The following is a 13,117-nucleotide window of genomic DNA, read 5'->3' as shown; positions in this document are numbered from 1 at the left end:
AGCTTGGTGCAGGGGCCGGGGCCTGACGCTGCTCTTGGTGCAGGTGGGTGAGGGTGCAGCTAGGTGCAGGGGCCGGGGCCTGACGCTGTTCTTGGTGCAAGTAGGTGAGGGTGCGGCAGGAGATGAAGAAGCTGGAGCAGGACACCGGAAGATGAGGAAGCCCAGCTGGGGCTGCAAACCGGGGCAGGAGGCCGGGCCACATGACAGGTGACACCCAGATGAGTCACTGGACTCAGCTCTCAGAACAACTCAGCCAAGTCAAGCTGTACCTCACTTATCAGAAGAGAAAACAGGATCAGAGAGGGGTGGGGACTTGCCTGAGCATTCCTGAGCACTGATTCTTCATCCCAGATATAGCCAATCCCAGACAGTCGTCTGCTACCATCCCAGGGACTGCTTTTTAACAAAGGAGAAAGTAAGTGGCTGATTTACTCTTGGGGTGGGGCTGGCAGACCAGAAGAGGAGAAAGAATTTGCCTGTTTGCTTACAGGTGCCAACCCAAGGCGGGGGGAGGTGTGGGCTATGGATAAAGCATTGAATTGGGAATCTCACTGCAGTTTCAAATCCTGCCTCTACTGATGCTGTGTGATTCGGGCAAGTTACTTCAGGTCTCTGAGGGAGGATGCTCTCATCTGGCAAAGAGGGGTTGAGGTAGGGGGTGGGATAGGTCCAGCCTGGTTCCCTGCAGCTCTGAATCCTTTCTTCTATCGTGTGTCACCTGGGAATGATGGTTACGGCAGAGCCCTGGAGTCAGACTGCCAGGTTGAGATCTTGGCCCTGCCCTGAGCTGTTGGGTGACCTTGGGCAAGCAATCTGCCTGTGGCTCAGTCTTCCCTGTGTCAAATGAGGATAACAATGCCTACATAGGTTGTAGTGACAATTAAATGAGATGTGTGTGGAGTCCTTCGTGTAACACTTGTGCACACACGGCTCTGCAGAAGTGTACATGGGGACTCAGCCCTGGCACGTGGCCACACAGAGCCCGGGAAGACCGCAGGGAAGAAGGCTTGCTTCCTAGGGCTCTCACAACCCAATGCCTCCCCTACCCTGGCCCCATGTAAGACCCCAAGAAGTCAGTCCACAGGGCCGTTGGCTAAGACTGGCTGATTAGGAGTCTGAGGCAGCTGTCTGGAGGAGGGCATTCCCAGGTTAGAGGCTAGCAGGCCAAGCCTGAATACCCCCAGGTCACTCCCAGAACACTGAGCCCAGCCTCACCCAGAGCTCATTAAAATTATCTCAGAAATGATATGCCTGGAGGCAGAATTTAGCTAAACTCCCAGGCTCCCCTAGACCATACCCAGCCCATCCCAGGAGCGTAAATAGCAGGCTCAGCATGCAAAGAACTGCCCTCCACATGCTCATAGATTCACTCACATATCCTGGTGCCACGTCACGTGCTATGCCAGAAGCTCAGAAAGCAACAGTGACACAACACAGTCTGTGCCCTGGAAGAGTCCCCGGGCAGTGAGAGGGACACTAGTAATTAGCAATTAGTGAATTCACTGAGGAATGCAAGCTGACTCCCTTTATGGCCTAGACTGAGTCAAGACCAAAGGTCAGCAAGGGACAGTCCTGGGGCCAAATCTGCACTGTCACCTACTTTTTATAAATGGAATTCTTACTGCAACACAACTATATCTGTTTGTTAATGCATTGTCTGTAATTTTGTGCTATAATGACAAAATTGAGCAGTCACGAGACAGATGCTCTGGGCCACAAAACCTAAAATATTTACTGCCTGCCCCTTGACAGAAAATATGTGCTCCCTGTGGCTCTAGACCCTTGGCATCCAAGGGCAGGGCCACGTTAATGCTCTCCTCAGAGTCTAACTTATCTTCAGGCACATCAGCACATCAGACACTCCCAGTCTGATACCGACAGATGAGAACATGTCACAGGGACGGAGTGGCAGGGACAGTTTCCAATGCAGATGGCCATTGCGTTGAGTCGGTAAGGGCCAGTAGACATACTGCTAGAAGAAGCAGGGGAAGGGTGCTCCTAGCAGATGGATCTGCAGAGACGCACAGGGTGCCGCAAAGAACACATGAGCCCAGACGTCAGTACAGGAGGCACAGCGCTCACAGTGGGTGGGCAGGGACGCAGGAGCCACTCGGACTGCTGTGCTGGGCCAGATGTAGGAAGCCTCAGTGACAGTGATGGAACACCAGTGCTCTGCTGAAGGAAACGGGCAGCCAGCAAATGGCTTTCCAAGCCACATAGATGGAAGTCGGGCCTCAGTCTTGGAGGCAGATTCATCTTTGCCTTATGGAATTTAGCACCTGCTAGTGGGATCTGACAGGCAGATGCCAGGCGGGAGAACCAGGGAGACAGGCCTGAGGGGCTTAAAGGTTGAGGGGCCACACCGGCTATCCCATCTGGTGGGACAGAAAATCAAAAGGGCCAGCATCAAGATCAAGGTGTGTGGCACACCTCTTGCGGGTGGGACACAATTATGAGGGACTTTATCTAACAAATGCAATCACCGTAACCTAATTCTTTGTACCCTCAATGAATCCCAAATAAAAATAAAATGAAATAAAATGCCCAGCAAACAGGGAGACGGATGGGAAGATGGACTAACTCAGTTTTGAAGCTGGGGATGTGAACATGGTCATTAGGGGACCAGGAGGAGGGGCTGCAGGCCTGTGATGGGCTCTGGGGTGGTTTCCCCGAGGAACCTTGCAAGTCAGCAACAGGTAGTCACTTCAGTCTGGCGAGAGGCACGGTGTCACCCTTAGAGGTATGCAGGTTCCCACAGTCAACAAGACCCACCCCCCCAACCACTCCCTACCCCTGGCTGCCTCCCTGTCCTCTTGACTCATCCACTAGCCCCTCACTGGGTGCCAGGCTCCCGAGCCCTCCGCTCTCAGATGCGCAGGCCCATGTCTCCCTCTCTCGGGCTTGGCAATGGCCACCCCCTCTGCTGGGGTGCAGCTCCCCAGACACCTCTGGACACACACTCACCTCCTCCAAGTTTCTGCTCATCTTTCTCTTCTCTGTGGCTGACCCCACCCCCTCTATTGCCAAGGCTCCCAAATGCTCTTCCCCCTCCCTCTTGCTCCCGGCACATCTCACCTTCCTGGCGTCATGGAATCTCTTGTTTGTATCAGGAGTCATCCCACTAGAACGCAGGTTTCACAAGAGGTTTGTCTGTCTGTGGGGCATTCCTAGCTCCCTGAACCCTGCTAGCACTGGTAGGCCTTGCACAAACATTCATTAATTGAATTATTAAATAAACCAGGTTGGAGGTGACCTGGTGAGACCTCTCTAGAAGGTACGGCTTCCAGGTGGGCTTGGTACCAAGGACCCTGCTGGGGAGTGAGAAGCCAGCCACCCATGTCCTCTTTGACACTCCAGGGCTCCAATACTGCTGTGCTGGGATCACAAAAGCTAAGGCTTATATATTTTTTGAACCTATGTGTATTTTCAAAGGCTCACACTGAGAGCTTCCAAACAAAAAGCATTTCAGAAAAGGCTCCCTGTGTGAGAGGAGGAGCAACCTGGGTTTCTGGGGATTCCCTGGGGCTGGCACTGTAGGTTCCTTCTTTGATGTCTGGTGCCGCTGGTGCCTGGAGCCAGCTGTTCTGGATCAGGCAGCCAAAGGAAGACAGGTGCTTCCGCGGCAGAGCAGAGAAGACGAGGCCCTCAACCAGAGCGGTCGCCTAGCCTTTGATCCAGGGCTCTAAGGACACAAAGAGGAGGAGGCAGGAGTGTGCAGGCCCCACAGCCCCAGTGGCAGGTCTGTCATCTGGGTCCCACAGAGCTGCTTATGCTCTGCAGCAGCCCCGGACACATGGTCACCATCCCCACTGTTGCCCTCACCAAGAGACAAAAATGCTTTAAGAAATGGCTCTTAGGCCAGGGATGGTGGCTCACACCTATAATCCCAGCACTCTGAGAGAATGAACATAGTGGATTGCTGGAGCTCAGGAGTTTAAGACCAGCCTGAGCCAGAGCGAGACCCCATCTCTAAAAATAGCTGGGTGTTGTTTCAGGCACCTTTAGTCCCAGCTACTCAGGAGGCTAAGGCAAGAGAATCACTTGAGTCCAAGAGTCTGAGGTTGCTGTGAGCACTCCACCCAGGGTTACAAAGTGAGGCTATGTCTTAAAAAGAAAAAAAAAGAAATGGCTCTTGAACATTCATATTCTTAGAAATGATGCAAAATGAGTGATTTTTGCTATAGTAACTTCTGTAATTTTTATTGCTTTCAGTATATGTACTGTATGTGATATATACCATAAATAAACAGGAATATATAATATTATATTATATTTTGTACATGTACATTTTGACACACAAGCAGTATATACACAGTATATATGTATGAGGTTGTATACGTATGAGGTTGGACAAATAAGTTTATAAACTTATCCTAGAAAAAGTGCTATGTACCTCAATGCTGAATATCACGCCAGTCACCTCTGAAGTCCTCCCCTTGGGCAACTATGCACCAATGCCAGTGCCTAATCTGCCCTTCAAAGCAATCTTGGAACTCTTTTTCTGGAATGGCCATGAGAGCTGTTGTCAATGAGGAGGGACAATTAAGTTCTTGAACTCTTAGAAAAAATGCTTTGAAGGGTAGACTGGGTGCTGGCATCAGAGCATAGCTTCCCAAAGGGAAGACTTAGAAGACGACCTTAGTGATATTCAGCAATGAGGAATGGAGCACTCAGCACTTTTTCTAAGTTGACTTAGTGAACTTATTTGTCCAATCTCATATATCTATATACAGGTATATAGTATGTGTTGAGCATATGTGTAAATGCTGTGTAGCTAGAGAGATATAACTTATATAGCATTTACTACGTATCTGGTGCTGTTCTGTGAACTTTATGATATTAATTAAAGTCTGATAATAACCCTATGAGCAGGGACCATTGCCCCATTTTACAGAGGAGGGAGTAAGACACAGAGAAGGTAAATATCTTGCCTGTGACAACTCAGCTGGTTCCAAGTGGACCTGGGAGCGGCCTCCAACCCCCAACCAGCCTGCCCCAAAGCCCATGTTCTCAAACACTGCACTCTGGTGCTTGAATTACGCTCCAGGGACCTCTGTCGTCACAGAGGCCCTTCCAGAGAGCCCATGATGTCAAAACCATTTTCAATATAAGATGAAGACATCGCTTGCTCTCTCCATCTCTTCCTCTCCTATGTGTACAGAAGCGTTTCCCAGAGGAAATGACATCTGATTTCACAACAGACTGAACACAGAGGAGGCAAACAGCTATTTTCCGTTAAGCCCAACATTAAAGAGATTTGTAAACCAGAATAGCTCTTCTTACTCAATTTTTTTGTTTTGGTCAGTAGTTATTTTTCATTAAGATGTTATTGACGTCAATATCGATGGATTTATTATTATTTTAAATGCAATATTAAATATTAAAATAATTCCTCAACTTTAATATTGAATGTTATACATAATAGATAAGTGTCATAAAACTAAAGCTCCTGGGACCATCACTAAGGACAGCATGAAGAGGTCAGTCCCAAGCCCCCAAAGTGCCAGCGCTTCTGAGTTGGTACCCCACCACCACTACACTGCCCCTCTACAGCCAATGTCCACCAGGGTTTGTCACAAGGGCAATCTTAGCAATTTTCCTGGACTATTCTTCAGGTCCTCGTACAGATGGGACAGCATCCTTATCTCTCACCGATGAAATACAAAGATACCCCATCCCCGGTGCTTGGATAGACAACATGCCCCACCCCCTCCCCGTGGGGCAGGACCCTGCTTGGGGCTGAGAAGAGCAGCTTTAAAGGGAAATGTCTTCTCTTCAGGGCAACTCTGATTTTTTTTTTTTTTTTGAGACAGAGTTGTACTTTGTTGTCCTGGGTTGAGTGCCATGGCATCATGGGCCACAGCAACCTCAAACTCTTGGGCTCAAGTGATTCTCTTGTGTCAGCCTCCCGAGTAGCTGGGACTATAGGTACCTGCCACAGTGTCCGACTATTTTTTAGAGACAGAGGTCTCGCACTTGCTCAGGCTGGTCTCAAATCTGTGAGCTCAGGCTCACAGATCCACCTGCCTGGGCCTCCCAGCGTGCTAGGATTATAGGCATGAGCCACCGTGCCTGGCCCAGGAAACTTCTGCTTTACCCCTTCACACACTCACTCGTTTCCAATATTCATTCATTCACACCACTAACGAACTGATTAATTCTTAACTCAGAGCTGATGAAGCGGCTGGAAATCAATCTGTCTTGACTATGTTTTCTTCAGAGTAATTGCTCGGGAGCCAGGGCTTTCTGGATTACCAGTGGGTGCTGGAATTCAGGGAACCCCTGAATTTTCACGGTGTGCAGACATTCTAGGCCAGGGGTCCTCAAACTTTTTAAACAGGTGACCAGTTCACTGTCCCTCAAACTGTTGGAAGGCCGGACTGCGGGCCCCGGGACAAGTCGGCTGCTCAGCAGGACAGACAGCGGCAGCAAAAACACCTGGCGGGCCAGAGAAATGTCCTAGGCGGGCCGCATGTGGCCGGCGGGCTGTAGTTTGAGGACGCCTGTTCTAGGCCCCTAACTACAACAGCACTTTCAATTCCATGGAGTCCCAGGTTTCCTTCAAACCCCGAGGGTTCAAGAAAATCCCTCAAAGCTACGGCACCCTGAGGACCAGGCCAAAGGCTCTGCAGAGGCTGCAGACACCCAGAGCTTCATGCTCCTCATGTGCTATTTCCCCTGTGAGTTGCCAGTGCCCAGATTTCCAAATGGACTTAAGGTGAATCATGGGCTCCAGGACAGGCTACACGCAGCTGCAAGAGCTCACCCCATCAACTGCCGCACATTAGCCCCAGGCCATCAGGGGTGACCGCTACTGTCCAAAGTTTCTATTTCTTCATGCTGCCACTCCTCCCCACCCCTTGATGCTCCCTGACCTGGACGCTGGACCCCACCAAAGGCAGGTCCACCTGTGCGCCACATGAGCCCACTGCTGTCATGCCCTGGCCTTTGCTCTCAGCCCTCCCCTGCTCTCAGCAGGGGTCATCTTCCCGCTCTCATCCCAACTTCCCTTCCTCTCTGTCCCAAGGCAAAGATGGCAAGAACCCTCAAAATATTTTCAGTGCCTCTCTCCTGGTAACTTATTCCAAGGACATATTTCAAAAGAAGGAAAATGCTAAAGGCAACACAATTTATTTTTAATAACGATGATCATTACATATGCTGATACACATTATTCATAAATAAGCAGCAACAGAGAGAGGCAGCTACTTAAAGACGGTATCCCCACTTGATGAAATATGACACCACCACCTAGTTAGAGAATTGTTCAGGGCAACTCCAGAAACGCTCCCTGAGTGACCCCTTCCTGAGCCAAGGACTGAAGATTCAGTGTGGAGGAGATGGCCCCTGCCCCTAAGACAGTCCAGTTAGAGGTCCACTCATCTCCCCAAACTGCAGGAAGCCTATTCCATTCTAGGTCACCATTAGGAGAAGCAAACTCATCTCCTTAGCCCCACCTTCCCTTCCTTCTCTCTACTGATGGCCAGGCCCTAGCAAAAAGGATAGTGGTAAAGCCTGCGAAAAAGTATGTACATGAAGACTATACCAGATGGTGACAGGCCTCCCTGCACAGGCCCCTGGCTGCAGAGTTCAGCACAGATGCTTGCCAAATGGCTTTGAGACAGGCTAGCCTTGGCTTCCCTCCAACTCTTTCCTCTTCTTCCCTACCCATCCATATCGAAAGAGCAGGGGATTCAGGATAAAAAAAAAAGAAAAAGAAAAAAGGTACACTGAAATTCAGGATAAAAATGAAAGAACAATGGGTTATTCTGGCAGGGTGTTTGTTGAACTTAACCAGAGGCATGCATAGGTTTTCTGCATTCTGGCTAGCACAAGAGACAGAGAAGGGGGTCTAGTCCCCAAGTTAAGCTTGGCCGGGTATGGTGGCTCACACCTGCCTGTAATCCCAGCACTGTGGGAGGATCCCTTGAGCTCAGGAATCTGAGACCAGCCTGAGCAAGACCAAGACCCCATCTCTACTAAAAATAGAAAAATTAGCCGGGCACTGTGGCAGGTGCCTGTAGTCCCAACTACCTGGGAGGCTAAGGCAGGAGGATCACTTGAGACCAGGAGTTTGAGGTTGCTGTGAGCTGTGATGAAGCCTTGGCACTCTAGCCTGGGCAACAAAGTGAGACTCTGTCTTAAAAAAAAAAGAGAGAGAGAGAGAGAGAAGGAAAGGGAAAGGAAAGAGAGGGAAGAGGAAGGGAGGGGGAGGAAGGGAAGGGAAGGGAAGGGAAGGGAAGGGAAGGGAAGGGAAGGGAAGGGAAGGGAACCATGAGCCTACAGGTATGGCACTGTCCCATTTGCAGTTCTCCAAAAGCTGGAAGCACAGGCCAGAGGTGGTGGTCTGGAAAGCTAAGGAAGCTGGAGAGGAGAGAAACTGTCCCCAAAGGGACCCAGGCCTGTGTCCAGCCAGCAGAGTGCCCAGCTAGCCAGACGTCATGTTTATCACACAGGAGGCTGGGCTGGCTCCATGCAGCTGGGACAAGTGGACCCCCAGTGCCCGCCTTCTGACGGCATTCTCAGTGCTGGAGACAAAGATGGACAGGGCTACCCAGGAGGTCCAATGAGGAAGGCGCTCCCAACCCAGCAGGGGAAGGGGACAGGCACACAGGCCATTCCCAGCAAGACAGTGTGGTCAGTGAAATGAAAAGGACACACAAGCAGAGGGCTTGGGGGCTGGACATGAAAGACAGGAGTCCCAGAAGAGGCAATTTTTGGTTTTTTGTTTTTGTTTTGTTTTGTTTTGTTTTTAGAGACAAGGTCTCACACTGTCACCCAGGCTTGAGTACAGTGGCATAATCAGTTCACTGTGGCCTCTAACTCCTGGGCTTAAGTGATCCTGCTGTCTCCGTCCCCTGAGCAGCTGGGATTACAGGAGTGAGCCACCACACCTGGGGCCTCAAGATGAGTCTTAAAGAAAGGAGGATGACTCACCAGAAAGGCAAGAGAAGAGCATTCCAGACAGGCAACGGCGACAGGATATACAACGCTCACAGACCAAGTCCTGGAGGCACGGCGGGCACTTCACGTGGTGACCAGAACACGGGCTGTGTCTGTGTGTGTCTATGTATCCCAGGGGTAACACTGGAAGTTAGAGACTGTTACGTATCCTGCAGGGATCTAAGCACTCGTGCATTTATACCTAGTTGTATCATGCTTTGCCTTACTGCACTTTGCAAATATTCTGGGGTTTTATTATAAACTGAAGGTTTCTAGCAACTCTGTCAAAGCAAGCCTATCAGGGCTATTTTTCTGATGGCATATGCTCACTTGGTTAGCACATTTGAACAATAAAGTACTCTTTAATTAAGGGGATGTATATTGATTTTTCTAGAATGCTGTACTCACTTAACAGACTACAGTTTTGTGTAAATGAAACTTTTACATAAATGGGGAAAACAAAAAATGTGCATGGTTTGCTTTATTGGGATATTGGCCTTACTGCAGCGGTCTACAGTGGAACCCAAAATACCTCAGAGGTACACGGTGTTGATCTATTTCAGTCCTCAAGGTTGGTGCCACTGTCATCTGCCAGGTCCATCTTGTGGATGAGGAAACTGAGATTAAGAGGGGGCACTGTATCTGGGGTGGTATAGTAAGGAGCGGAAGGGTGACTGGCACTCAGGCCACCTGCCTTCAGTGTCCACACCTTGGAGACTCTGTAATTAGCAAAAGGAAGAGTGCAGGAGGGACGGCACAGAGGGGACTGGGGTCGTGGGGGGAGGCCCAGGTCATGGTGAGCCTAGTCTGCCTTGCCATCAGTGCGGCCCTGTCCCTGGGCTGTAAGACCTCTGTGCGTGAGAAGGAGGAAGGACATATCAGATGATCTGTAGGAGCAAAGGTTATCTGTGAATGCTCGGTCTATGGGTTTGGCTTCCAGAAACACACAGGAAACTTCCACAAAGGGCTTCTGGTGGTCCCTCCCTTCCTGTGACACTGGTGTTATTGTCAAGGCCTCCAGACCCGGCCAGAGGGGCTCACCCTGGAACAATATCTTTGCTGCAGGCACGAAGAGCCCCAAGCCAGCAGGGAGGGAGGTTCTGGCCCCCTACCCTTGTGGCTCACCATGTTCCACCACCAAGAGACTCAGCTATAAAACACATTGACAAATATGTCTGTAATTTACTTAGCACTTACTATAAGCCAGGCACCTGGCCCAGATTTTTGAATCACCATGTCATTTAATCCTCACAAAACCCTAGTGAGTGGGTACTTATGGGAAAACTGAGTCTCAGAGAAGTAGATACCTGTCCAAGCTCAGAAAGGGGAGGTCGCCAAGCTTGCCCAGCTCCAGGCCCACCTTCTCGAATCTGCTCCAGCTTGTATATCCTGTGGCATCCTCCCCCCAGGAGGCGAGAATGGCCCCATGTTACCAAGAAAACAAGGCCCAGCAGGTGAAGGTCACAGGGCTGCCCAGTGTTAGAGTCATCTCCAAGCTCCTTCTCATAAATCCAGAGCCCTTTCTTCCTCCATCCAGCCTTTCTGTCAACCAGGGCTGAATCTGCAGGTACCCAGGAAGACGCATACTGCTGCCAGCTGCCGTGGTCTCAGCTAGCAGGTACCTGACCTTTCCAGAAAATGGTGATGACGAGAATCATGACTGCAAAGCCTCTGGCCAACAACTGAGACGAGCCGCAGGTCTGCGGGTCCCCTGGTCCATGTCACAAAGGAGGCAACAGGTGCCGAGGGGTAAGGGTGCTGGATCTGAGGGCCCCGAGGAACCATCGAGGGCTTCTGGAAGACGTAGCTTAAGCAACGTGGGAGGAGAAAGAACAAACAGAGGGCAAAGAGCAGGCTGGACAGCAAGCTCCATGTTTCCGTCCTTTGACGCTGCATCCATAGTATCAGGCACTCAAAAACCTGCTGAATGGATGTGTGACTGAGTGCGTCTGTTACACCTGTCCAGGAGAGGATACAAAGCACTGGCAGGGGATCCAGCACTGTGACATTCGGTCTCACTGTCTCTGGGCACACATAATTAGGCTCTTCCATCATGCTGGTAGAAACTCTGTGTGTGAATCAAACTCATGTTATTCCATTCTGTGGCTGTATTTTATTTAGCCAATCTCCTAATCCTGTCTATTCAGGGTGTTTCCAGCATCTTGCTATAAAACTAAGCAGGAAGCCTGGTGCCCTCCCCCATCTGAGCTTGGACAGATATCTACTTCTCTGAGACTCAGTTTCCCCATCAGTACCCACTTGCTGGCAGGAAGCCACTCTGCAGATAGGCCATGTGCCTTCAAAGCCCAGCTCCTGTGTTTATCAGCTGAGTGACTGTGAATAGGTTACTTAACCACTCTGTGCCTCAGCTTCCATCATCTGTAAAATGGTAAATGATAGCAGCTAGCTTCAAGTCAGCTGTGGGGTTACGTCAATGTGCATGGGGCTGCTACACAAGTGTGTGACCCACAGCGACCATACAAAAACATTTGCAAACATTACACCAGTCAACACAACTTTCAAGTTCAGCTGTTCCTCAGAATGCCGTCCCACTTATGGTCGGCCTGCAGAAATGTAAGGAAAGTGCCTTTGCAAATTCCAACAGTACTAAAGCCAGGGCTCTTTATCCCTATTCCCTTAGCCCAGTACAAGGATGCAGAGGACCCAGAAGGCTACTAAGTCCACCCTAACACAGAACACCAGTAACCAGTGGTCCTATTGCCTCTGGCAGGACACAAGCCCCTTGTACGCAGCTCACTCCAGCAGGCACCAGGTCCCTGAGAGAGAAGGCATTCTCCCTGTCCTACAGGATGCAAACTCATGCTTAAGCCCCAAGCCTCTCAGCTGGACCCTACCTACCTATGGCTTGCATGTTAAATACATTACTTTGTATTATTCTTTAAATAGGACTCCCAAACTGTACAAGCTTCGAGTCCTGCAGAACCAGAACTGCGCCTGCATTTGTTAATTTGTCTCTTTCTCCCATTAAATTATTAGCATCTTGATGACACAGCTCTTGTCCTATTCCATTTCAGGTGCTCAACAAAGTGACAGGGGACCTAGAAGGCACTCAATGAGTATTTGGTGAGTGAATGAATGAATCAATAAATGAGCAAGAAGGAAAATCACAGGCAGAATGGGAAGCCCTCTCCCTCTTCATTTCATTCCTGCCATTTGGATCTGGCCTTAAAACCACCCTGTACCCCTCCCGCCGGCCTTTCAGACACCCAAGTCTTTCCTCTCCCCTGTTCCCACAACTGTTGCTCTTTTCTTGAAGGTTATCAGCAGTGGAAATTCCACCAGCTCCTCACTGTCATTTGAATGTGAATGTCTAATGATGGCCAGGATGTCCTCTTATCTAATCACAAAGCCTTGGCCTGCATTGTCACTAGGCCAGCTGATCACATTTGTGTTATCTGGAGGAAATGCCTGAGTATCCATGTGGGTCTCTGCAGGGGGAAAATCAGGAAAACAGGCCTGGCTCTTAGGAGAATATAGGCCTCTGGAGGCATGAAAATCAGTCCCTGCTGATCCTCTGATCTACAGCCCAGTTTCCCCTTCACGGCTCCCTTCCAGCAGTACAACTTGGTTCCAAAGACATCTCCATGGATGGAAGGTATTCACACTCCTGTCTCCCATCCCTGCGTCCCATATGGATACTTTTCCCTGTTTGCTGGGGATCTCTTCCCCTCCACACCCTGGCTAGGATCTTTGTCTGACTAGAATAGCGCTTGCCACATGAGGAGCTCAGAAGCATCTGTAAAAGCCTCAGTGAAGCTGGCATTATCAAGTGCACATTCTGCATACGTCCGCTGGGATCTGGGGATACAAATGTGTTTAAGTTAGGGCCTCCATGCTGAAGCAGCTCTCTCAAAAAAACCCACTGCAAGAGAGGAAATGCTCCCTCTGCAGAGAGGCCCAGTTCTGTAATTACACCCTCCACCGGATCAAGGTCTTTGAAAGCACAGGGCAGAAGCCCTCCCCCGACAGAAAGCCTCAGGTGCACAAACAGGTGCATGTTCACTCACTGCTACGAGCTTCCGTCACTGTCCCTTCCCAACTCCGGCCAAGTGTTGCAGACTACACACAGGATTCCCAGTCCATCAGCACGTTCTGGCTGGCCTGCTGCTAGGAGACCTGTGGTCAGTGAGCGCAAACCCTTCTTCTACCTGCT

General features: G+C 50.1%; 1 protein-coding gene across 4 annotated transcripts in view; it reads right to left on the bottom strand.

Moving 5' to 3' along the window:
• Positions 1-13,117, bottom strand: part of ST3GAL1 (ST3 beta-galactoside alpha-2,3-sialyltransferase 1) — a 94,556-nt gene that overhangs the window by 56,035 nt on the left and 25,404 nt on the right. The window contains exon 2 of one of the 4 annotated variants that reach the window (XM_003792864.3): positions 8,938-9,662. The exons of the other annotated variants lie outside the window; for them this stretch is intronic. The gene's annotated coding sequence lies outside the window, so the exon portion shown is untranslated. The remainder of the gene's footprint in view (positions 1-8,937; positions 9,663-13,117) is intronic. 4 annotated transcript variants of the gene reach the window in all.

Source organism: Otolemur garnettii, unplaced genomic scaffold (assembly GCF_000181295.1).
Source record: "Otolemur garnettii isolate 467f Iridium unplaced genomic scaffold, OtoGar3 scaffold00062, whole genome shotgun sequence".
Taxonomy (NCBI): domain Eukaryota; kingdom Metazoa; phylum Chordata; class Mammalia; order Primates; family Galagidae; genus Otolemur; species Otolemur garnettii.
The sequence above is the reverse complement of the archived record's forward strand: the minus strand, read 5'-3'. Positions and strand labels throughout refer to the sequence as shown.